General features: G+C 33.1%; 1 protein-coding gene across 2 annotated transcripts in view; it reads right to left on the reverse strand.

The window, feature by feature from the left end:
* The window catches only part of LOC142336272 (uncharacterized), a 31,874-nt gene extending 9,011 nt beyond the window's left edge, over positions 1-22,863 (reverse strand). The window contains exons 1-2 of one of the 2 annotated variants that reach the window (XM_075384981.1): positions 22,396-22,863; positions 21,539-21,656 (exon numbers count right to left, since the gene is read on the reverse strand). The gene's annotated coding sequence lies outside the window, so the exon portion shown is untranslated. Of the gene's footprint in view, positions 1-20,592; positions 20,730-21,538; positions 21,657-22,395 lie in introns of those variants that run through there. The other variant, XM_075385007.1, reaches the window with a different exon arrangement.
* Between the last annotated feature and the right edge of the window lie 492 nt (positions 22,864-23,355).

Here is a 23,355-nt window from a genome sequence, read left to right on the forward strand (position 1 = left end):
GTGTGGTGTATTTTTGATGGTGGTGTTAGGAATAAATTTTTTGTTTTCAATGATTGCCGATATTTTATTTGCAGGTGTTTGTATTGACCATTTTTCATCAATGTTAATTGCTGCTAGTCGTCTTTTCAGTGTTTGAATTAGTCTTTCGAATATACCTGTGCCCCTATGGTCTCCAGTGGGAGCCAGTATTAATTTTATGTTGTTATCTTTACAAATTATTTCAGAGTTTTTTTGCTTTGAACGCTTGTGCCTGATAGCATCTTATTGATCTCGGCATACCGTGGAATTTTATGTACGCTGTTAATTATGTTAGTGCTGTTTCAGTTGTTATATGTTTCTGCGTGTGGGTATCGTGATTATCTGTCTATGATAATTAAAATGTACGTGCCTCTGTTGTTGTTGTTTGATATTGGCCCTGCGAAGTCCATTTGGACTTCTTCATTTGGTTCGGATAGTGTTGGAAGGTCTACATAATTGTTTTTGCGAATTATAGGTTTTAGATTTTTACCTGTTTTGGTGCATTGCTTGCACTTTTGCGCGAGTGCCACAATGTCCCGTGAATTTGGGAGTCCAGATTAATTGGGCAAGGTAAATCATTCCTGCTTGTCCTGGGTGTGTTTTGTGGAGTGAGTCAATTAATTTTTTCATAATTGGGTAGGGATGAAGAGCTTTCCGTCACATAGGATGCATCCATTAAACTTGAGAGATAATTTTAGGTTGAGACAGTACCAGCATTTAGAAAAATTTTTAATCGCGGTCCAATCTTGCAGCTCTATAAGTCTGCGTATTTTGATGCTGGTAGTGTCGTTTTTGATTGCTTCTACTATAAACGTTTCTCCCAAAACATTATTTATATTTAATTAATAGTTTCGCAATTTTTCTAGCGTTATTTCATCAAATGGAAATTTAACTATAAGGGGGTTAAGGGGTTTTAGTCCTTGAGCGATGTTTTGAATAATTTTCTGGGTTCCAATGGTGATACTAGTTGGGGAAATGGCAGTTGGGTTGTTATGGGTATTATCTGGCGTAGTATCTGAATAGTTACTGGATAACATGCTTATTCTGTTGAGAGCTCGAAATCTTTTAATAATAATCTGTTCAATTGTGTTCTTATTTGGATTGTTTCTTGTGCATACCTTACAATGTTTTTACAATTTTGTCTTCTTTAGATGGTGGAACGGCTTTCGCCGTAGGGTGTCTGCTGAAATTATCGGTAAATCCAATCCAATGTTTTTTACTCCGATGTGTTCTACCGGGAAATTGAATGGTAATAACCTGTCCGCCCACCGTGTTATTCTACTTTGCTATGTTTTATTGCCTCTGTTATCTTTAAGGGCTGACCGGAGGGCTTGGTGATCCGTTTGGAGGGTAAATCTTGACCAAAATAAGTAATATTTAAAATGTTCCAGTGACCAGACTACGGATAGCATTTCTAATTCATTTATGCTGTATTTCTGTTCATTGGTATTTAGAAATCTGCTTGCATAAACAATGGGATACCAGTTGTTTTCGTATTTCTGTTCTAGGCATGCCCTTAGTCCTTCTTTGCTTGCATCGCACCGTACCCGGGTTTGTATGTTTGTATCAAAATGCTGATTTTCTATTATTTGTGTGATTGCAGTTTTTATTTGTTAGAACAATTTCGTCTGCTCTTCGTTCCAGTCTAGTCTGCTATTTCTTACTTTTTCTTTGCGTGATAGTAGTGGGCGTAAAAGGGCTGAGAGTTGTGATAAGTTTGGGATGAATTTTTGTAAATGGTGTATGCTACCCTTTAGTGATCAGAGTTGTTTTAGTGTTTTTGGTGGATCAATTTTTATGATTGCCTCTGTTTTACGTGTTGTTAGTATGATTTCATGTGGATTGATTTTTATCATAGCCATGTTATTTCCCTTACTGCGAATTCGTCTTTATGTAAGCTTATGGCTCGGTTTTCTTTGTGTAACCTATTCAGTACTTTATCTAATTCTTATTCGTGGTTCTTGGGTGATCCTTTTCTTATGATTATTATATCGTCTAGGAATGCATGTGCCGAATGGATATTCGCATGTGTGAAATCCATTATTTTTTGGAATGTTGCTGGCATGTCTGTTAATCCATAGAAACCATATATGAATCTGTATGCTCCCGTCGCGTTTCCTCCCAGTATGTTGAAATTGCAATGTTTTTGTGTATCCAAATGGAGTGGTATTTGGCTATATGACTATTTTAAATCTACTTTCGAAAAATATAGTGTACCTTTTTATCGTTTTAGTTCACTGATTTTACATGGGATTGTGTCCATTAAGTGATCTATACTCTGCATTTGGTAATTTGTTTACGTATGGCGTCTTTTAGTTTTTTTGAATCAAGAGCTATTTTGTTTGATTTTTTGTGTTTGACTCTTATTACTATTGGACTTATGAAGTATTTATCTGAACATTTGTCTATTTTTTTATTTGTTTGTCTTCTATTAGTTTTTGTAGCTCTTTTTCCACTTTATCTATTAAATGGAGTGGTAACCTTCTTCCTTTATGTTGTGTTGGAAGGAATGTTTGGTGGAATGTAGATTTGATTTTTGGATTTTCCAATTCTGGTACATAAGTGTGGATATTCTTGGAATACCCATTTTGCAATGTTGTTTTGTATTGAATGTCAACCTTGTACTTTCTCACCTGGGTGCACTTTGATTTTGTTATTGTTAAAGCATCTAAACTCTCCCATCTTTGCTTCTGTGATAATTATTTTGTTTCCTAAATTTTTCGTAAGGATTTTTGCCGTTCGTCCGGTTATGAATGATCTTGGGCTGCCTGTGTCCACTAGCCAGTTGATTTCTTCTTTGTTCCAAGAAGTTTTTAGCCAAAATTCTCCTTGAAGGTTCTTATTTAAATTTTTTTGTTGACTGTGGTGAAGTTAAGTGAATGTATGAAGTTTACGGAGCTCCAATCCTCCATCATTTCTCTAATTTTACATGTGCTTTCCGAGTCGATGGTTTCCGTTTCGTTTTTTTTCTTCTGCATATATTGTTTCGTTTTCTGTGCTTGAGTCTTGCATATTTCGCACTCTTGCATTTACTTGTTGTTGAAATGTTTTGTCGTTGTGTTCTGTTTTAGTTTTGGTTTGAGTTGTTCCTTTGTATATTTTGTGTCTGTGTGTTCGATGTTCTTGGTGGAATTTCCGATCTGAACAGTTTAGCGTAATGTCCTATTTTCTTGCAAATGAAACAAACTGTGTTTTTGGCTGGACAATTATCCAGATGTCCTTTGATGAATTTAAATCCACATTTCCAACACTCTGGAACTTTGTTATCGTTTAATGGTGTGGGATAAGATGCTTCTTCATGTTGATTGTTGTCTTGTCCGTTGGATTAAGCTTATTCCTGATCCTTGTGGAATTTGTGCATGTGTTTTGGTTATACGCTGTTAGTTCTCTCGTCCTCTCTTTCTCTCTCTCTCTTGTGAGTGCATAGTTTAGTGTTTCTAGTGGATCTCTATCTTATGATAGTAGTCCATTTGAAACTGGGGATTTGCCATTCCTTGGATAGAAATCCTTTTTACTAAGCCGTCTTCTAAATCTTCCCAATTGCAGAGTGCTGCTTCTTGTTTTATTTGTGACTGGAAATGTTCGAGTGATTCTCCTTGGTTTTTTGTGCATCTGAAAAATTGGAATCTGTCGAATGTTTCATTTCTGATTTCTTTGAATGTTTCTTGTCATTGAATGACTAGTGCATCTGTTGTACATTTTCCTAATTTTGTGTGGGGGTTGCGTTGATGGAAGACGTTTGTATCTTCTGTTCCTAGTGAGAGATACATGAGAAACTTGACTTCGTTGTCTATTTTGTCCAATCTAAAGTTATCAAGCATTGGACCTCGGTCCTGTACTGATTGGCATTCGTTTTCAAGTCCACTTTTCGTTTATTATTTCTCTGTTCACTTTGGCGTGTTCCCGCCGTTGTTTCATCTGGGAGTGCTGATTCAAAAATCGGCTCTTGTGGGTAGTCGTGCTCATACGTTGTTGGTCAGGGTCGTAATAGTCGTTCGACTTGTATGTTTTATTTTGCCGAGATCGCTAATTTGTTGGTTGTAAACTATTATTCCCACGTCGTTGTAGGTTTAGCACTTTTTTCCCAAAATAGGGCAACACCTATTGGGGATCTTGACAATGCTGACTGCACCATGTTGTATTTGAGTTTGACGGTCAAAAGAACAGTTGAGCAAGAGTTAATTCCGAACTGAATACCAGCTTGAACTTGGCAAAGAAGCGCGCTCGTTTACTTGTTCATGATTAACACCTTGTTCGTGACAGACAATACCTGTCCGAAAGGAATTGTACAATTAACGTAACATTACAACAAAAGAATTAAGTTCAGTACAGATAATCTTTCTGCTTCAGTTTAGAAATTAATCATTCCATGCAGAATGGTAACACTAATAAATTTAGATTAGACGAGTATATAATAGTAGATCCCATAGCTTGGTTTTATAATTTTCTAGCTCTCCACCACACTTCCCCGCCAAGTTATATGTTCGACCTTAGTCGAATATCAATTTGTCCAATTCTTCAATGCATTCAGTGTTGACTGACGATATAGGGCTTTGTTCCAATGGCTTCGTTGCTCTGTCTTTGCGTGCTTTGTTGCTGGAGTGTGTCTGTTGTTGTTCCATAGTTGCTACTCTTTTTTCGGTTTCAGGCTCATTCTCTAGGTCCGATGTGGAATCGTGTCCCACATTTGGTTGTTGTGGTTCATCCGGTTGGATTGGTTTCAACTATTGCTGGGTTTGTGGGGTTGTAGCTTCTTGTTGTGCGTTGTTGTCTTTTGGTGCCGTTGGTGTTTGAGATTTTGCTTTTTAATAGTGATTATGTTTGCATAGTCCGTATTGCTGTTCGAGTCATTGTTTTGTGGGGTCTGTTCCACGAAGTCTTTGTTGCTGGCCTTTAATTTCTGGACTATGTTGTTTATGCGCTTCTCTGGTCTGGGGGTTTTTTCCATGAAATCTTTGGGAGACGACGAAGTTACGACCCGTGCTGGACTTGCTGTTGAGGAATCAGATGACAGATTAATTACGTCAATTGTTCTTGAGTTTTGAATGTTTGAAAGTTCCATGTGGATCAGTGGTTGCCGCTTTTGATTGCTTTTGAAAATACCGTTTCTTAGCTGAGATGAGTTTCGTTTGCGCTAGCGCTGCTTTCTTCGATTTTTGTTCGAGCTTGTATGGCTTGTTTTTAATTTGTCTGGTTGTTCTTTTTCATGGCAATACGTTTTCCCTTTGAGTTCGGAGCGTCTTTTTTGTGCATTTGCGGGTCTCGGGGTTGGTGCTTGTTGACTTGATGGTCCCGCTTAGTCGGCTGTTGAGGCGGATGGCTCTTGTTGCGCTTGTGTGGACTGTTCTTCCGTTAGACGTTGGGTCCTGTGGTCTTCATGCGAATTTGTTGCTGTTTTGTATTGGATGTCTAAATTGGGCTCCGAGTACGAGAAATTCCACATGGTTTGCTGGTCAAGCATCGGGCGTCTAAGGATCTTCTTATCTAAATAGAATTTCCTTATATTATAGTATGATAGGATTGTTTTGTTTGGCTTTGTTACTATGTTGCTTGCTTATTCTTGGGTTTTCTGCCGAAGTGTGGTGTAATTTTGATGGTGGTGTTAGGAATAAGTTATATGTATTCAATGATTGCCGATATTTTGTTTGGGAGTGTTTCTGTTGACCGTTTTTCATCCGTTTTAATTGCTGCTAGTCGTCTTTTCAGTGTTTGAATTAGTCTTTCGAACATACCTGTGCCCCTATGGTCTCCAGTGGGAGCCAGTATTATTTTATGTTGTTATCTATACAGAATATTTCAAAGTCTTTTGCTTTGAACGCATGTGCCTGATCGCATCTTATTTACCTCGGTATACCGTGGAATTTTATGTACTCTTTTAAGTATGTTAGTGATGTATCAGTGTCACAGTTGTTAAATGTGTTTGCGTGTGGGTATCGTGAATATTTGTCTTTGGTTGCTTATATGTACGTGTCTCTGTTGTTGTTTGTTATTGGTCCTGCGAAGTCCATTTGGACTTCTTCATTTGGTTCGGATAGTGTTGGAAGGTCTATATACTTGTTTTTGGGAATTATAGGTCTTAGATCTTCACCTGTTTTGGTGCACTGCTTGAACTTTCGGGCGAGTGCCACAATGTCCCTGTGGATTGTGGGTACCAGATTATTTGGGCAATGTAAATCATTCCTGTTTGTCCTGGGTGTGTCGTGTGAACTGTGTCAGTTATTTTTTTCTTAATCGAGTAGGGATGCAGAACTTGCCGTCATATAGGATAAATCCATTAGGATTGGTAGACAATTCTCGGTGGAAACTGAACCAGTATTTAGAAAAATCTTTTATCGCGGTCCAATCTTGCAGCTCTATAGGTCTGCATATTTTGTTGCTGTTAGTGTCATTTTTGATGGCTTCTGCTATAAACGTTTCTTCCAAAACATTATGTAAATTTAATAAAAAGTTTGCCAATTTTTTTAGCGTTATTTCATCAAATGATTTTTCAACTATAAAGGGGTTAAGGGGTTCTAGTCCTTGACCGATGTTTGGATTCTTGTCAGTCTGAGTTCTAAGTGTAATACTAGTTTGGGAAACGCCAGTTGGGTTGTTAGGGGTATTATCTGATGTAGTATCTGAATTGAAATTAGATAGCATGTTTTTCTGTTGGGAGCTCAAAATCTTGCGGTAATAATCTGTTCAATTGTGTTCTTATTTGGATTGTTTCTTGTGCATACGTTAACAATGTTTTTATAGTTGCTTGAATTTTGCGAAATTTGAATGAGAGAGTGCAACTGGTTTGTAATTAACGATTGGCTAAAAGCGTGTTGCTTTGTTTGTTTTCGTTCTTTTGCGATTTTGATGTCATTTTGTTCTAAATTGTTTTCTGCTTTCCTATTGGATGATATTTTGTCTGCTTTCTTTAGCAGAATTTTAAAAGAGTCGGTTAAATTTATTACGTAAATTTTGTCTTCTTTAGATGGTGGAACGGCTTTTGCCGTAGGGTGCCTGCTGAAATAATTAGCAAATCCGATGATTTTTCCTGAGATGTGTTCTACCGAGAAATTGAATGGTAATAACCTGTCTGCCCACCGTGATAATCTACTTCGATATGTTTTATTGCCTCTGTTATCTTTAAGGGCTTACAGGAGGGCTTGGTGGTCCGTTTGGAGTGTTAATCTTGAGCCATATAAATAATACCAGTTGTTATCGTATTTCTGTTCTAGGAATGCCCCTAATCCTTCTCTGCTTGCATAGCACCGTACCCGTGTCTGTCTGTTTGTATCAAAATGCTTTTCTTCTATTACTTGTGTAATTGCAGTTTTTATTTGTTAGAACAATTTTGTCTGCTCTTCGCTCCAGTCTAGTCTGCTATTTCTTACTTTTTCTTTGCGTGATAGTAGTGGGCGTAAAAGGGCTGAGAGTTGTGATAAGTTTGGGTTGAATTTTTGTAAGTGGTGTATGCTACCCATTAGTGATCTGAGTTGTTTTAATGTTTTTGGTGGATCCATTTTTAATGATTGCCTCTGTTTTACGTGTTGTTAGTATGATTTCATGTGGATTGATTTTGTATCATAGCCATGTTATTTCCTTTACTGCGAATTTGCCTTTATGTAAGCTTATGGCTCGGTTTTCTTTGTGTAATCTATTGAGTACTGTATCTAAATCTGATTCGTGGTTCTTGAGTGATCCTTTTCTTATGATTATTATATTGTCTAGGAATGCATGTGCCGAATGGATATTCGCAAGTATGAAATCCATTATTTTTTGGAATGTTGCCGGCACGTCTGTTAATCCGTAGAAACCAGTTATGAATCTGTATGCTCCCGTCGCGTTTCCTCCCAGTATGTTGAAATTGCAATGTTTTTGTGTATCCAAATGGAGTGGTAATTGGCTATATGACTATTTTAAATCTATTTTCGAAAAATATAGTGTACCTTCTTTTCGTTTTAGTTCACTGATTTTACATACGATTGTGTCAAATAAAATATCTATACTCTGCATTTGATATTTGTTTTGTGTATGGCGTCATATAATTTTTTCTTAATCAAGAGCTATTTTGATTGATTTGTCGTGTTTGACTGTTATTAATACTGGACTAATGAAGTATTCAACCGAAAATTTGTCTAATTTTTTTATTTGTTTGTCTTCTATTAGTTTCTGTAGCTCTTTTTCTACTTTTTCTATTAAGGGGAGTGGTACCCTTCTTCTTTCATGTTGTGTTGGTTGGAATGTTTGATGGAATGTAGATTTGGCTACGTGATTTTTTGATTTTCCGATTCTGGTACATAAGTTGGGATATTTTTGGAACATCCATGGTGCAATGTTGTTTTGTGTTGAATGTAAACCTTGTATTTTCTCACCTGGGTTTGTAAATGCTAGTTGGGCTCCGAGTTTTGTCGTATGTCCCGCACTAGTAGGTTGACTGTGTCTGGAGACGACCAATATCTGGCAGTTGTTTGCTTCTGTACTTTCAGATTTCAGATCCAGTTGCATTGTGTGGTCCACTTTGATTTTGATAATGTTAAAGCATCTTAACTCTCCGATCTTTGCTTCTGTGATAATTATTTTGTTTCCTAACTTTTTTTGTAAGGATTTTTGCCGTTTGTCGGGATATGAATCAATTCTCTAATATAGCATGTGATTTCCGGGTTGATGGTTTCCGTTTCGTTTTCTTCTTTTGCATAAATTTTTTCGTTTTCTGTGCTTGAGTCTTGTATATTTCGCACTCGTCCTGCAATTACTTGTTGTTGTGAAATCTTTGTTTGTTGTTGTTTTCTGTTGTAGTTTTGGTTTGGGTTGTTCCTTTGTATATTTTGTGTCTTTGTTTCTGATCTTCTTGGTGGAATTTCCAATCTGCAAACCTTAGCGTAATGTCCTATTTTCTTGAAATTGTTACAAACTGTGCTTTTGGCTGGACCAATATCCAGATGTCCTTTGATGAAATTGTATCCAAATTTTCAACAGTCTGGAATTTTGTTATGGTTTGGCGGTGTGGGTAAGATGCTTGTTCTTGTTGATTGTTGTCGTGTTCGTTGGACTAATTTTGTTTCTGGTTCTTGTAGAAATTGTGCATGTGTGTTGCTTATACGCTGTTAGTTCTTTTGTCCTCTCTCTCTCTCTCTCTCTCTCTCTCTCTCTCTCTTGTGAGTATATAGTTTAGTGTTTCTAGTGGATCTCTATCTTAAGATAGCAGATCCATTTGGATCTGGGGGTTTGCCTTTCCTTGGATAGAAATGCTTTCTACTAAGCTGTCTTCTAAATCTTCCCAATTGCAGAGTGCTGCTTTTTTTGATTGTGAGTGGAATTGTTGGAGTGATTCTCCTTGGTTTTGTGTGCATCTGGAAAATCGGAAACTGTCGAATGTTTCATTTCTGATTTCCTTGAATGTTTCTTGTAATTGAATGACTAGTGCATCTGTTGTACATTGATTGCGTTGATGGGAGATGTTTTTGCCTTCTGTTCTTAGTGAGAGATACATTAGACTTTGACTTCGTCTCATCTAAAGTTATCAATCATTGGACCTCGGTCCTGTACTGATTGGCATTCGTTCTCCAGTCCACTTTTCGTTTAATATTTCTTTGTTCCTTTTGGCGTTTCCCCGCGGTTATTTCATTTGGGAGTGCTGATTCATAAATCGGCTCTTGTGGGTAGTTCTGCTTATACGTTTTTGAACAGGGCCGTAATAGTTGTTCGACTTGGATGTTTTCTTTGCCCAGATTACTAATTTGTTGGTTGTAAACCATTTTCCCACGTCGTTTTAGGTCTAGCACTTTTTTTCCAAAATAGGGCAACACCTATTGGGGATCTTGACAATGCTGACTGCACCATGTTGTATATGATTTTGGCGGTCAAAAGAACAGTTTAGCAAGAGTTAATTCCGAACTTAAATCTAGCTTGAACTTGGCAAAAAGCGCGCTCGTTTTCTTGTTCATGATTAACACCTTATTCGTGACAGACAATACCTGTCTGAAATGAATTGTACAGTAAACGTAATATTAGAGCAAAAGAATTAAGTTCAGAACAGATAAGCTTTCTGCTTCAGTTTAGAGATTAATCATTCCATGCAGAATGGTATTACTAATGAATATAGATTAGACGAGTTTATAATAGTAGATCCCATAGCTTGGTTTCATAACTTTCTTGCTTTCCACCACAATTACAATAATAAAAATGATATTAATAACATTAATATTTAAAAAAAAATAATAATATTTTTATTAATAAAAATAAAAACAATAATAATATTAACAAAAAATAATGATTAAATTAATAATAATAGGAATAATAATAATAACAATAATATTAATAATATTAAAAATAATAATAATAACAGTAATAATAATAATAATAACAATAATAATAATAATAATAATAATAATAAAAACAATAATAATAATAATAATAATAATAATAAAAGCAATAATCATAAAATTAAATAAATTAACAATGATTATACTAAAATCTGCTATTGAATATTGCCCACAATTTTTCAATTTTTCATGGTTCATACTGAAGCGAAGCGAGTATGTTCATACTGAAGATGAACGCACTGCAGGAGACGCAATTTTCTGTATTAGTCCTTAAATAGACAAGAAGGCTCGGTAATATGCCCTCGCACATAATGTTCCGACCTTGCTCATCCATATTCTGATTTATTTGTCTTTCAAGTGAAAAAGAGATGGCAAACAATCAAAAACTCACATATCGGACATCAAACAATTAATTGAAAAAAAAACCGACCGCGCTCATCCATGTTTTGATTTGTTTGTCTATCAAAAGAGGAAGAGATAGAAAACTTTCAAATACTCACATACCGGCTAAGAAACAATTAAGTGAAAAAGATAATTGTGGATTAGAGCGCTGGTGATACTTGCCATTTATGAGACCGATTGACAAGACAAACTTAAAAATCAAATAATAGCAACCAAAAACTTTAACCATACCTCGATAAGTATGTTAAAAAATTACTTGATACCAAAATGAGAACGGAATCAGATGATAACGAAATTAAGAGCTTACAAATGCTTCATTAGATAAGATATGAAACCTCTCAAAAACGAGACCCAGTAACAGGACAAAGAAGAAAAGCAAATAGGGCAAGTTCAAAAACAAACTTCTATTTTTGAAACCAAACCATTTCATTCTGATTGAAACCAACGCGTAGCAATACTGCTCAATAGAAAAGTTGATTTACACCACATGGAAGCAAATGAAACCTGTCATTTTTCATAATAATTCAGACGACTACAACAAGAACGGCAAAACCGAATAAAAAATCACTTCAAAAGAAACTGCTGTCCCAACCGTTAAAACCGTAAGCTAATCATAAAAAACATTGAAAACTTTTGATTTCACGTTTTCGTAACGCCATGTGTGCCCCCTTTGGTGTAATCTTCTGGCTAACAATTAAAATAACTGTGAGTTACTTTATTAAATGGGGAAATTTCCAAAAATCAAAGTTTTCTTATAAAAAAGCCTGACATCAAAGACTATTAGTTGAAAACCAAAAAAACAATTTAAGATCGATTATCGATTCATTGGGAAGAGGATGCGACCTGTCGTTAAACAGATGAAATTGCAAACTTTGCAAAGCAAGAAATATGGCAAAGCTCAAAAATCCAAAGATTTCATGAAGAACAACTTTTCTAAAGTAAATTAAACCAACCGTCATCTATCAACTCAAAACAAAAACAAAGTGCTTTGCAACGCTCCAAGAAGCCAGTGGTACACTTTATTAGTTAGACGTAATCAAAATACGACACAAACAAAAATGCAGACAGAAATCAAAGTTCCACAAACATTGTAGGAACCACACTGTTGAAGCCAATAAAAGCATAAGGCATTGAAAACCAATTAAAAAATAAGTTTACTAACAGATATCAATTTTTGTTTGGTCTCCTTTGATTTTCGATTTTAAATTGATCATCTGTGTAGAGGATCTTAGCGGAAAAGACAACAAAAACGACTAGAAATATTGGCTGGTATTGAAAACTCATAATATTCGTATCAAAACAATTTTCTAAGCTATAAAGACGTCAATCAAAACTTGATTAACAAAAAAATCAAGTTTTGAGCAACAGACTAGTCAATATCAAGACTAAGTTACTTGTTGACAACAATGAGAACAAAATCTGGGAAAACGATTTCTTTTGAAACAAAAATCAAATAAAAGTCATTAAAACAGTTAGCTACACACTGATATCAGTCAAAGCATTCAATTAACAATCCAGAGGAGCAGTTAAAGCGTTTGATTGTCAGGATTAAGACGTACGGCAAAAAACGACATTTGGAGGCGAAAAAGCTTCTAAAACATTTTGCGATAAAACGTTTTTGCAACCGTTAGAAATATAAACTATTCACTTAAAAAATTGTTCAATCTTTGAAAATTTTTTGTTTGCATTTTTTTTAATTGCAGTTGGAGCTATCCTCAACGTCATAACATGAAAAAGAAACAAAAAATAACTTCAACTCTCTTTAAAAATTTGTATTAAGAAGGACACGAAACCATTAGTTAAAAACGAAACCTCCCTAAAAAGTGTATATATTACTTCACTTGAAAAAAATAATAATAATAATCATAAAAGTAATAACACAAAACAAAAAAGATAATACTCACAAAAATTAATAATAGTAATTATATTTATGAATCTAAGAATATTAAAAACAATAACAATAATAATAATAATAATAATAATAATAATAATAATAATAATAATAATAATAATAATAATAATAATAATAATAACAATAATAATAATAAAAATAACAATAAAAATTAATAATAATAATAATCATAACAATAATAATAAAAATAATAAAATTACTACAAAAAAATAATAACAATGATCATAATAGTAAAAAAGAAATATTAAACAATAATAATAATAATAATAATAATAATAATAATAATAACGATTATAATAATTTAAAAAAATGATAATCAAATCAATAAAAATACTAATTACAAAAATAATATTAATAATAATAATAATAATAATAATAATAATAATAATAATAATAATACTAAAAATGATACCAAATTCTGCTATTGAAGTTTGCCAACATTTTTTGTGGTTCAAACCGAACATATTGGTGCCTTTTTATGTTCTAAAAGCAATCATACCAACCATATGTTGCCGATGAAACTAATTCTATCGACCAAGTTCATTTCGTGTTTTTTTATTTCTGTCGTCTAAGCGAACAAAAACGGAGCTTGGAAGGATGGAAGCAAAGAAGCTCGCTGATGTGCAATCACACATAATTTTGCCGAACCCGCTCATCCACATTTTGGTCTATTTGTCTATCAAAGGAGGAAAAGATAGAAAACTTTCAAAAATTCACATAGCTCTACACTTGGCAAAAAAACAATAAGTGAAAAAAAAACGCTGGATTAGAGTGCTGCTGATACTTGCCATTTACGAGAGTAATTGACAAAACATACCTAAAGATCAATTGATAGCAAACAAAACTTTCAAAAAAACAGGCAAAAAACTCTATATGTATGCTAATAATTACTTGATACCAAAATTAAAATGGAATCAGTTAAAAACGAAACTAAAATCTAACAAATTCTTCATTAGATAAGATATGAAACCTCTCAAAAACGAAACCCCGCTAATAGAACAACAAAAAAGAGAAAAAAGGGGCAAAGTTCATAAACAAGTTCCTACTTTTGAAAACAACCCTTTTCAATTTGATTGAAGCCAAAGCGTACTAACGGGGCTTAATAGAAAAACGAATTTACACCTTATGGGAAGCAAAAGAAACTTGTCATTATTCCAAATAATTCAAACGATTACGACAAGAACGGCAAAAACGAACAAAAAAATCAATTTACAAGAGAGCGGTGTCCCAACAGTTGAAAACGTGAGCTAAAAAAATTTAAATACCTTCAATTGCACGTTTTTACAACGCCATGTGTGCCACCCATTGGTGCAATAATGTGGCTAGGAAATAAAATAACTCAGAAATGGGGAAATTTCCATAAATCTCATTTTTCTTATTAAAATGCCTGACACCAGGGCCTAATAGTTAAAAACAAAATCCGTTCAAAGATCGAATCTTCATTTATTGAAATGAGGTTGCGGTCTGTCGTTAAAGAGATGGAGTTACAATTTTGGCAAGAAAATTAAAATCGACAAAGCTCAAAAATCCAAAGATTTCGTGAATAACAGTTTTTATTAAAAAAAACTTAAACCAACCATCATCTATCAACTCAAAACAAAATAATTCGATTTGCAACTGTCCAAAAAGCCAGTGGTGCTCCTTATTAGTTACACCTAAGCAAACGACGACACCAAACAAAAATTGCTGACAGAATTCAGAGTTCCGCAAACATATAGTAGGAACCACAGTATTAAAGCCGTTAAAGGCATAAGGCATTGAAAAACCAATAAAAAATTTAAGTTCACACAATGAAAACCGGTTTCTTGCTTGATGTCCTTTCATTTTAGTTTGATCATCTTTGTAAAGGATCTAAGAACAAAAAAAGCATAAAAATTGTCGGGTATCGAAAACTCACGATACGCGTATGAGATCACCTACTAAGCTATAAAGGCGTCAATCAAAACTTGACCAACAGAAAAAATTAGAGTTGGAGTAACAGATTGTTGGTGAGCTTAGTCATTACCCATACTAAGTTACTTGTTGACGACAATGAGAACAAAATTCGGAAAGTAAAAAAAAATTTTTTGAAATTCTTTTAAACAGTTAGCTATGAACTTATATCAGTAAAAGCATTCAGTTAACAATCCTTAGAAGCAGTTAAAGCTTTTGATTGTCAGTGTTATCACACACGGCAACAAAAGGAACGACCTTTGTAGGCGAAAAGAAGTTCAAATAAAATTTGCGAAGAAACGTTTTTTTGCGAATGTTAGAAATATAAACTATTCACTTAACAAACTATTCAATAATACAGATGGAATATTAGGTGCACTTGGAGCTATCCTCAGCGTGATAATGTGAAAAGGAAACAAATGACAACATGAAAAATAGGTAAAACTGCAAAAACCGCTAATTTGGTGAAAATTTGTGGTAAGAAGGACACGAAACCATTAGTTAAAAATAAAAGCACCCTGAAAATTGTACTTCACTTGAAAAATTTTGTTCACTGAAAATTTTGAGACCAAGCTATCTGTGGACAGAAATTAGCAAAATTTTCCTAAACTGACTGACAGTTTCTTATAACAAATATTTTGAAATTCATAAAACTTTATATTTTTTGTTAAATTATATATATTTATATATATATATATATATATATAAATAAAAGTATATATATATATATATATATATATATATATATATATATATATGTATATATATATATATATATGTATATATATATATATATATATATATATATATATGTATATATATATATATATATATATATAATATATATATATATATATATGTATATATATATATATATATATATATATATATATATATATATATATTCATTTGGCCTCATTTTGTTGCATATAGGATTTTTTTGAAAAATAGGCTCTGATTTAAAACCAAACTTTTTCAACAGAAAAAAATAGTATAAAACCAGATACTTATTGGTTTCAAGAATCTGCGATGAGTCCAAACTTAGTCCTGGCCCTGGTTTTGCTGACCGTCCTGCAAAAAACATTATATATTACATCTATAAAGAATGATTAGCAAATGAATTATTTCAAAACCAGAAACTATTGAAGCATTTTGTTTAATTTTCCGGAGAAACTTTTATTCCAACTGACTCCTATCGGAAAAGACTGAAAACGAAAGTACACCTAGCTGTTTCGCTTTTTCGAGAGCTTTCAAAGATTGTGACTGCAGATATTAGATTTCCACATCCGCGACATTTATCAAAGTGGGATAAAATGCGTATTTGGTGCCTATTTTAATTATAAAACTCGGAACATGGAAAACCTAATTAGTAAACCTGTTAACCAAAAGATTGAGAAAAACCAGTAGTCAGGCCTTATCAGTAAAAGCAATCACAATTTTGTTAACAATTTAAACAAATGTTGCAAAATTGAGGAAAATCTGGCCAAAAAATACCTAAAATGTGAAGAAAAACAATGGAATTTGGTCTACTAATCACAAAATTTCAAACCGCAATAACTCTTTTGAAAAAATGGAAAAAAAACAAATCTTTTATTTTCTATATACTCCGCTGGACGCAATTTCCCTTGATACCAGTCTCAAGTCGCCACGATGAATGTATTGCTCGGCCAAAATTGACTGTACAAAAACCCATTTTCATTACGTCTCTAATCTTACAAACTCATTAGAGACAGTGTAAGGTTATTTTATCAAAGGGAGGATATTTTAGTGAGGAGGCTATTATAAATAGTGAGGATTTTTTATCACCCAGTCTCGCTTAGACGAATAATGGATTTGTGGTGGACATCGGTGACAACAAAATTGCGGAAAATTTTTACAACATTCGGCCCGTGATCTCGGAAAAATCTCGTTTTTTTGTCGTCAAGGTCCGCATTTTGTTAGCAGGGTTATCGTCATAACTGCAATTTAACCTTTAATTCATATTCAAAATTTTGGCTGATTGTTGTTAAATTTACCCATCAGTTCATTTTGATAAGTATTTATAAATGTAGCCCACTCTTTCTCATTTAGACAGCTTTAGCAGCCTTGGAGTATTAAACGAGTAATTATCCCTCACTTTAATTTCAATCCACTTCAGGATACGTTTTGAACCCTTAATTTATGTTCAATGTTTTGACGGCTTAAAATTACCATTACAGTAACTGCATTTTGATAAGCAGAACCAAATATATACCAATTTACCTCCTTAGCAGTGTTAGAAGCATTGCGCAGAAAGTATTTATCTTACCGCGGATGTTAGTGAGGCAAATTTCCAGACAATAGTGACAAAAATCAGTCCTCTTTTCTCGCTTGTCATCAAATTCTGAAACCGCGGATATCAGTGGCAAATATTTGCAAAGTTTCAGCGGTTTCTCTCAATATCACTGTTGTGCGCGAAAGCCTATAACACCTAATCTTGAAACATCGGGGAGCGGACAATGCTGACATAAGCACGCAAAACTGCTTGCTCAAAATTAGGATTAGCGACGTAATTTGGGTATATATTTTCACCAAGTAGGTCGGAACAATAGCTTTTACGAAGTTAGCAACTGAGTTTTGCTAAGGTATTGAAATTACAATTCAGTATCGACGGGCTCACACAATAAACCTACAGAATGAATGTCACATCTTCTCTCAGTAAAAAAGTCTTTGGAAGAATCAGGTGAGTTATAGTACTTGTGTTTTAGATTCTGTGATCTCAGTAAAATTATAACAAACATAAGACCTGCTTGACTAGGGTAAAATGGTAAGATAAGCCAAGAAAAGTGGCCTTTTGAAATTTATAGTGCATGCAAAAGGAAAGTGCCAACCATGATACCCCATAGGCTGTCCACTCCAATCAAAAAACACCGACGAAACGTGGTCTGGCCCCAATGAAAACCAATAAAAAAATATTAGATTTTTATGTGAATGCGCAACCCAAATAGATAAAATTGGTGCAGAAACGACCACAAAATGATATCATAGAAATAATTCTTTTTATATTTAATTGAATTTCATGCTCACCACGGCTAAAATTTTCAAAAAAAAATTAGAAATTAACTCAAAGAAATATGCAAAAAACTGAAAACAGCAATTTTTACAGAGGTAAGCAAATAATATTGAGATTACTTTGAGAGGAGGAACAAAAATTTTTTTAAAAATTTTTTTAAAAAATGTTCAATCAACATTAAAAACTTCAGTTGCATCGTCTTTGTCCGCTGCAAGCTGCTAAGATTTTTAAAACTTAATTGTTAACCTGAAAATCTTTTCACGTAATTCTACTAAAAAGTATACATTTATGCAAATATATATATATATATATATATATATATATATATATATATATGCATATATATATATATATATATATATATATATATATATATATGTATATATATATATATATATATATAAAAATTTTATATATATTTATATATATATATATATATATATATATATATATATATTTATATACATTTATATTTATATATATATATATATATATGTGTGTATATATATATATATATGTATATATATATATATATATATATATAAAATCTTTTATATATTTATATATATATATATATATATATATATATATATACTTAGAAATATATATATATATATATATATATATATATATATATTAGAAATCAATTTAGAAATCCCATATATTATAGATTACATGTTTTTCTAATTATTGGAATAAAGAACTGTCGGTATTCAATTTTTATGCGGTTACAAAAAGAACAACAACTGTTCGCCAAACAAAAAAAATCAGTTAAATTTTGCAACAAAACGCTTTCGAAGCAGTAAAGCCATCCTTTGGCTCTAAAATATGTTCAATTGCACCTTTTTGAACACCGATTATGCCTTATGTGATCTATCATTAACAAAACTAGGTAATAAGTAGACAGAAAAAGGCAAAATTAGGTAATACTTGTTTTTTTCGAAAAAAAAATTCCCAAAGACATAAAAGCCATTATTTACAAAATGAAATAATTAAATAGGTTCGTTTATTCCTCCAAAGGACACTTCCCTTTGTCACTTTCCCGTTGCAACAATTGTATCAAGTTTGGCCTTTAATTAACAAGACTAAGTAACAAACAGACAGTAAAAGGAACAAAATTGCAAAGTTAAAGAATTTTTTTTTGAAAACAATTGTTTTCAAAGTCAAGAAAGCCATCAGTTATCTTCTAATAACAGGATATCGGCTCATCTATTCATCCATAAAAAGCAAATGGAACCGCCTCAAAGTTCAAAAAATTTCATACGACTGAAAAGACAATGTAAAACGACAGTTAAAGTCAGTTAAAACATGAAAAATGGGCAAATACATAAAAAAAAATTGTGAAATCTAGTAGTATCAAAGTCAGAAAACCAAAACTTAAGAAGAAAACCGCAAAAAAGATTGAATTTCAATTCAGTAGAAAGAAAAAGCACTCTTTTTGCTTACACTAAGCTACAAGTTGACCAAACTAAAAGAAAAATGGAGGCAAATTTCAATAATTTTTTTATTTAGAAAGCAAATATTTTAAAAGTCAAAGCGACCATAAGTTTTCACGATAAACTAAACAAACTAATTTATAACTAATTAGGAAGCCAATTGCACCTATCACTAGTGAGCTTTGATTTGAAATGTTGTTTTATTTAATTAATACAAAAAAATTCGAATATTTTTAATAAAAAAGACCGATTGATTACAATCCGAACGGATTTTTGGATTTTAACAGTCCAAGATTGATCCAAAACTAGCCCTGCTAATGTTGTTTGTCCTTAAAGAACACTTAATTTTCCAATGTCATAGATATAGATATTTTGTTAGTTAAAAATTCAAAAAACGAATGCTGCGTTTTTGATAATCAACAAACTAAGTTAGCAAAAAACGGCAAAGTTCTAATTACTGAGCACTCTCAACGGACGTTGAGGTTGAAATTGCCGCGTTTTCAATCTACAAAGGTTGCGTTAGTGGTGTTTGTGTGTGCATTTTCTGCAAACTTAATCAAAGTAGACTAAAGAAACTTATTTCGTCCTGTTTTTGATGAAAAAGTCTAAATTTTACAAAATTAAATAAAAATAGCCTACAATACTTTTTGTCTTTAAGAATAAAATTAACAACACTTTCATGAAAAATTTTTAAAAATTTAAGCAAAATTGGCGAAATTTTGGTCAAAAATTCCGAAAAATTTGAATAAAATCAACGGAATTCACTCTGTTTTCTCAAAAATTTAAACCTCGATAACTCCCTGTAAAAAATGAAAACTAAAAAACTCTTTTTCCATATTCTCCGCTGGACAAACTTTCTATTGATACCATTCTCAACTCTCTACGATTAATATATCGATCGGCCAAAATTTTCTGAACAAAAAAAACTTATTTGAGTATATAGGTCCCCCCCCCCCCCCCCCCCCGAAAGAGGGGTCGGAACAATAATATAATATAACTATAATTAATAATTATAAAAACATAAGCAATTTTTCAAATAGGTTGTTTCCGCCCGGTTCTCTTACGTTTTTCTTTGGCGGACAAGAATCAATTTTGTGCCAGAAATAAATGAATTTAGATCTTCAGAGGCAAAATCAGCGAAAATCACAAATAATCAAGCTAAGAACATGCCTTATTCATTTTTTTTGCTAGAAATTTTTTCGACCGATATTAATAAAAACTCGGCGTTAATTAGTTACGTAGTTACCTTGTTAATTACCTAGTGAACTAGTCAATCGTACTCCAGTTTATTCGGATATTGTTAAATTGCTTTTTGATTAGAGCTTATATTAACTTGTTTTATTATCATGCCCCCTTTATTATGAAAAGAAAACTAATGCTGACTAAAGTTTTCGTCTGAATGTTTTCGACCAAGTAGTTCTTTTAAACAAATATAAGATAATGGGCCTTCTTTTTTAGCTCAACATAGGGAAGTAATAAACCAAAGCCAAAAACAATTTTAGGTAATAAAATGATAGCAAATTTACAATTTTTTATTGGGTCATTATCTCATTACTACGAACTTACCACTAATGAATTCGACCAGGTCCCGAGGGAAAAACTGTAATTTGAACTCGGTAAAAAATTTTGATAATTCAAAAGCTCGCAAAAGATTGTCCGATATTTTATATCGCTATTTGGGGTAACTTAAAATAATATCAATCTGTAAGTAATTGCTACGTTTATATTTTTTATTTATATTTTTTAGCTACAGCGAATCGATTTTTCAAAAATTTGAAAGATCAGTGTAATTTCAGCATAATTGCCGTCTCAACCGCTAATTCTTTAGGCAATTTGAAAGTCAAAAGCAAATAGAACAAAAGAAAATTAGGTCACGCGGCATAATTTGACGACTAGAGGCTACATTGATTTTAACTTTTCCTTAATTTTCGAACAAACTTGTGCTCTGCAAAGGCGTCAGTGCGCTAAATTAGGGATGATATCCTCTTTAGCGGTTAAAAATCCGTCCAAATTAACTCCAAGCAGGCAGTTTTAAAACAACGCCTCCTTTTTAGACGTCAGACAAAAGAAAATAAAGAGGAAATCACAAAACAGGCAAAAATAGGTTTGAATAAAATTATGAGTTTATAGAGAGGCGACTGACATCACGTGAAGACTTTTTAATCAATTTTTAGAGTGGATAAAAAGCGGGCAGGTGTCTAAGAATTACAATTAGAACGCGTGAACAAAAGTTTCTCAATTACCCAATTATGACTCACTTTTTAATAACAAGTATTACACACAACACCAGTGACACACACTGTTGTCACAAATTGCATCACAATAAATAATTCAACTTCGTTTTAAAATAGCACTGCAAAGTGTGTCTTTTTCTCTGTTGTCACGTTCAGTGCAGAAATTTTACCTTTCCTTGAAAATTGTAAATGTATGAGCAACCTTGATTTCCTATAAAAAATCTGCAGTTTTCATAAATTATGAACTAGGAAGAATGTGTAGCAAACAGTCGTCTTACGATTGTTGTTGTTGTTGTTGTTTACTCCAAAATCTTCTCCAAAATTGGCAATAATGGTCCCAAGTTTAATCAGACTCCACTCAGCCAGCCAATATATGTCAAGTCGGAAAAGTTAGACCTTAAAAAGTGGGAACAAATGTTTACCTCTTTGTTCGAAAAAGAAGGGAAATACTTTACTCTATACGGGGGGCAGACGGAAAAATATTTAAGTAGTAGTATGATTGCTAGGGTTGGGGGGTGGGGGGGGGGGGGTGTTTGATGTATAATTCAACGTAATTAGTTTGCCTTTAAATTCAACAGTGAACAAAGTTGCTTTTAACCTATTTCAAAGTTGTGCGCCATCTCTTAACTGCAGCCTTTGATCATCAATTACAAAGTTAATGTGTAAAGTCTATCTCGGCTGCAGACCGGCGCCCACACAGACAGAAAAGTGACGATGCATGTGTTCACATCCAAAAAAACAAAAGGAGAAAAAAGAGAATAAAGAGTAGTTAACCACTCACACCGTTTATTTTAAAGTTTGCCAATTATTTCAGCAAAATTTTTACCAACATGAATGTTTTCTAGCATTTTGAATTTTAAAAATGTACAAGAAGCCCCCTCTCCCCGCATCCCTTTCTCACAACCCAAATGAACAAATCCCCCCCCCCCCCCTGCTTCATAAATCAAACCGAAAAACACAAAAAAGGCACTCGAAAAACAGCAGCCGGGTGTTTTTTTTTTAATTTGTTTTTGTCGGCTTTTGCAAAAGAAAGTTGCACTGTTTTTGTTTGTTTACTAAAACAGATTTAATAATGACTTGAAGGAAACCAAAAATTAAGAGAATAAAAAAATTAGTCCATAAAATATGTTCTTACCTCTTTTTCATCACCACTGTTGTTGAGAAGATATGGAATCAACGGAACGAAATTCAGTGACATAAAATCAAACAGTTTCTTCTGAATGAAATGCTAGACTGAATTACTCATCAAAACGTGCGTGTACGTGCAATGAATTATTGGCGAGGAAAAAACGGCGAGCACGCTAGAACAAACAACAAAACAAAACAGAATTTTCCGTAAGTAAACAGCAGACAAATAGAGTCACACGTGACAGCAGGCGTGAACAAACAAAGGAACGTGGCGTAAATTTACTTCCCGATTTTTTCCACAAACAAACACCAGGTACCGCTAGAGACATCAAAGGTAAACTTAAGGAAAAGGTGATTGTTTAACTGTATAAATTACTTGATGAATAATTTAGTTATAGCTAAAGGTGATATGCATTAATTTGCGTGTTAATTCTTGTCTCAAAACAGCTTCGGTATAATGAACGGCAAAACTCAATTCAACCTTTTAAGTCAGTAAAATATTTTCGACTTAAAACGAATAATTACAGATAACGAATAATTACAGAAACAGATACGAGAAGTATAAGCATAGCCTAACTGATTATTATTGTCACTATCTGTTTCAACTCGTAACAGAGGTCAAATAATCACATCATGAAGAAGTTTTTTTTATTATAACCAGAATTTTTATATGCTAACTTTGAGAAAACAGAGAGAGCAAATGGAGGTATAAGTATAAATAAACAAGGAGGATTGTTAAGGTATTGGTGCATAATGTCCCAGATTATCAAAAAAAATCGAAAAAAGTTGGTCTAATAAAGAAGCATGTCCTTATTTATCCAATGAAAACACTTATGTATCTGCTTAGTTAAAAGGCTGACCATATTGGGTCAGAATAATTGTTCCAGTCTTTCGTCTTAATAAAAACGAGAAATATATAGTTAGAAACATTAAAAAATCATTTCTTGAACCTAATTTCTCCATTGAT

The sequence above is a fragment of the Convolutriloba macropyga genome, chromosome 1, assembly GCF_964194025.1.
Source record: "Convolutriloba macropyga chromosome 1, txConMacr16.3, whole genome shotgun sequence".
Classification (NCBI taxonomy): domain Eukaryota; kingdom Metazoa; phylum Xenacoelomorpha; order Acoela; family Convolutidae; genus Convolutriloba; species Convolutriloba macropyga.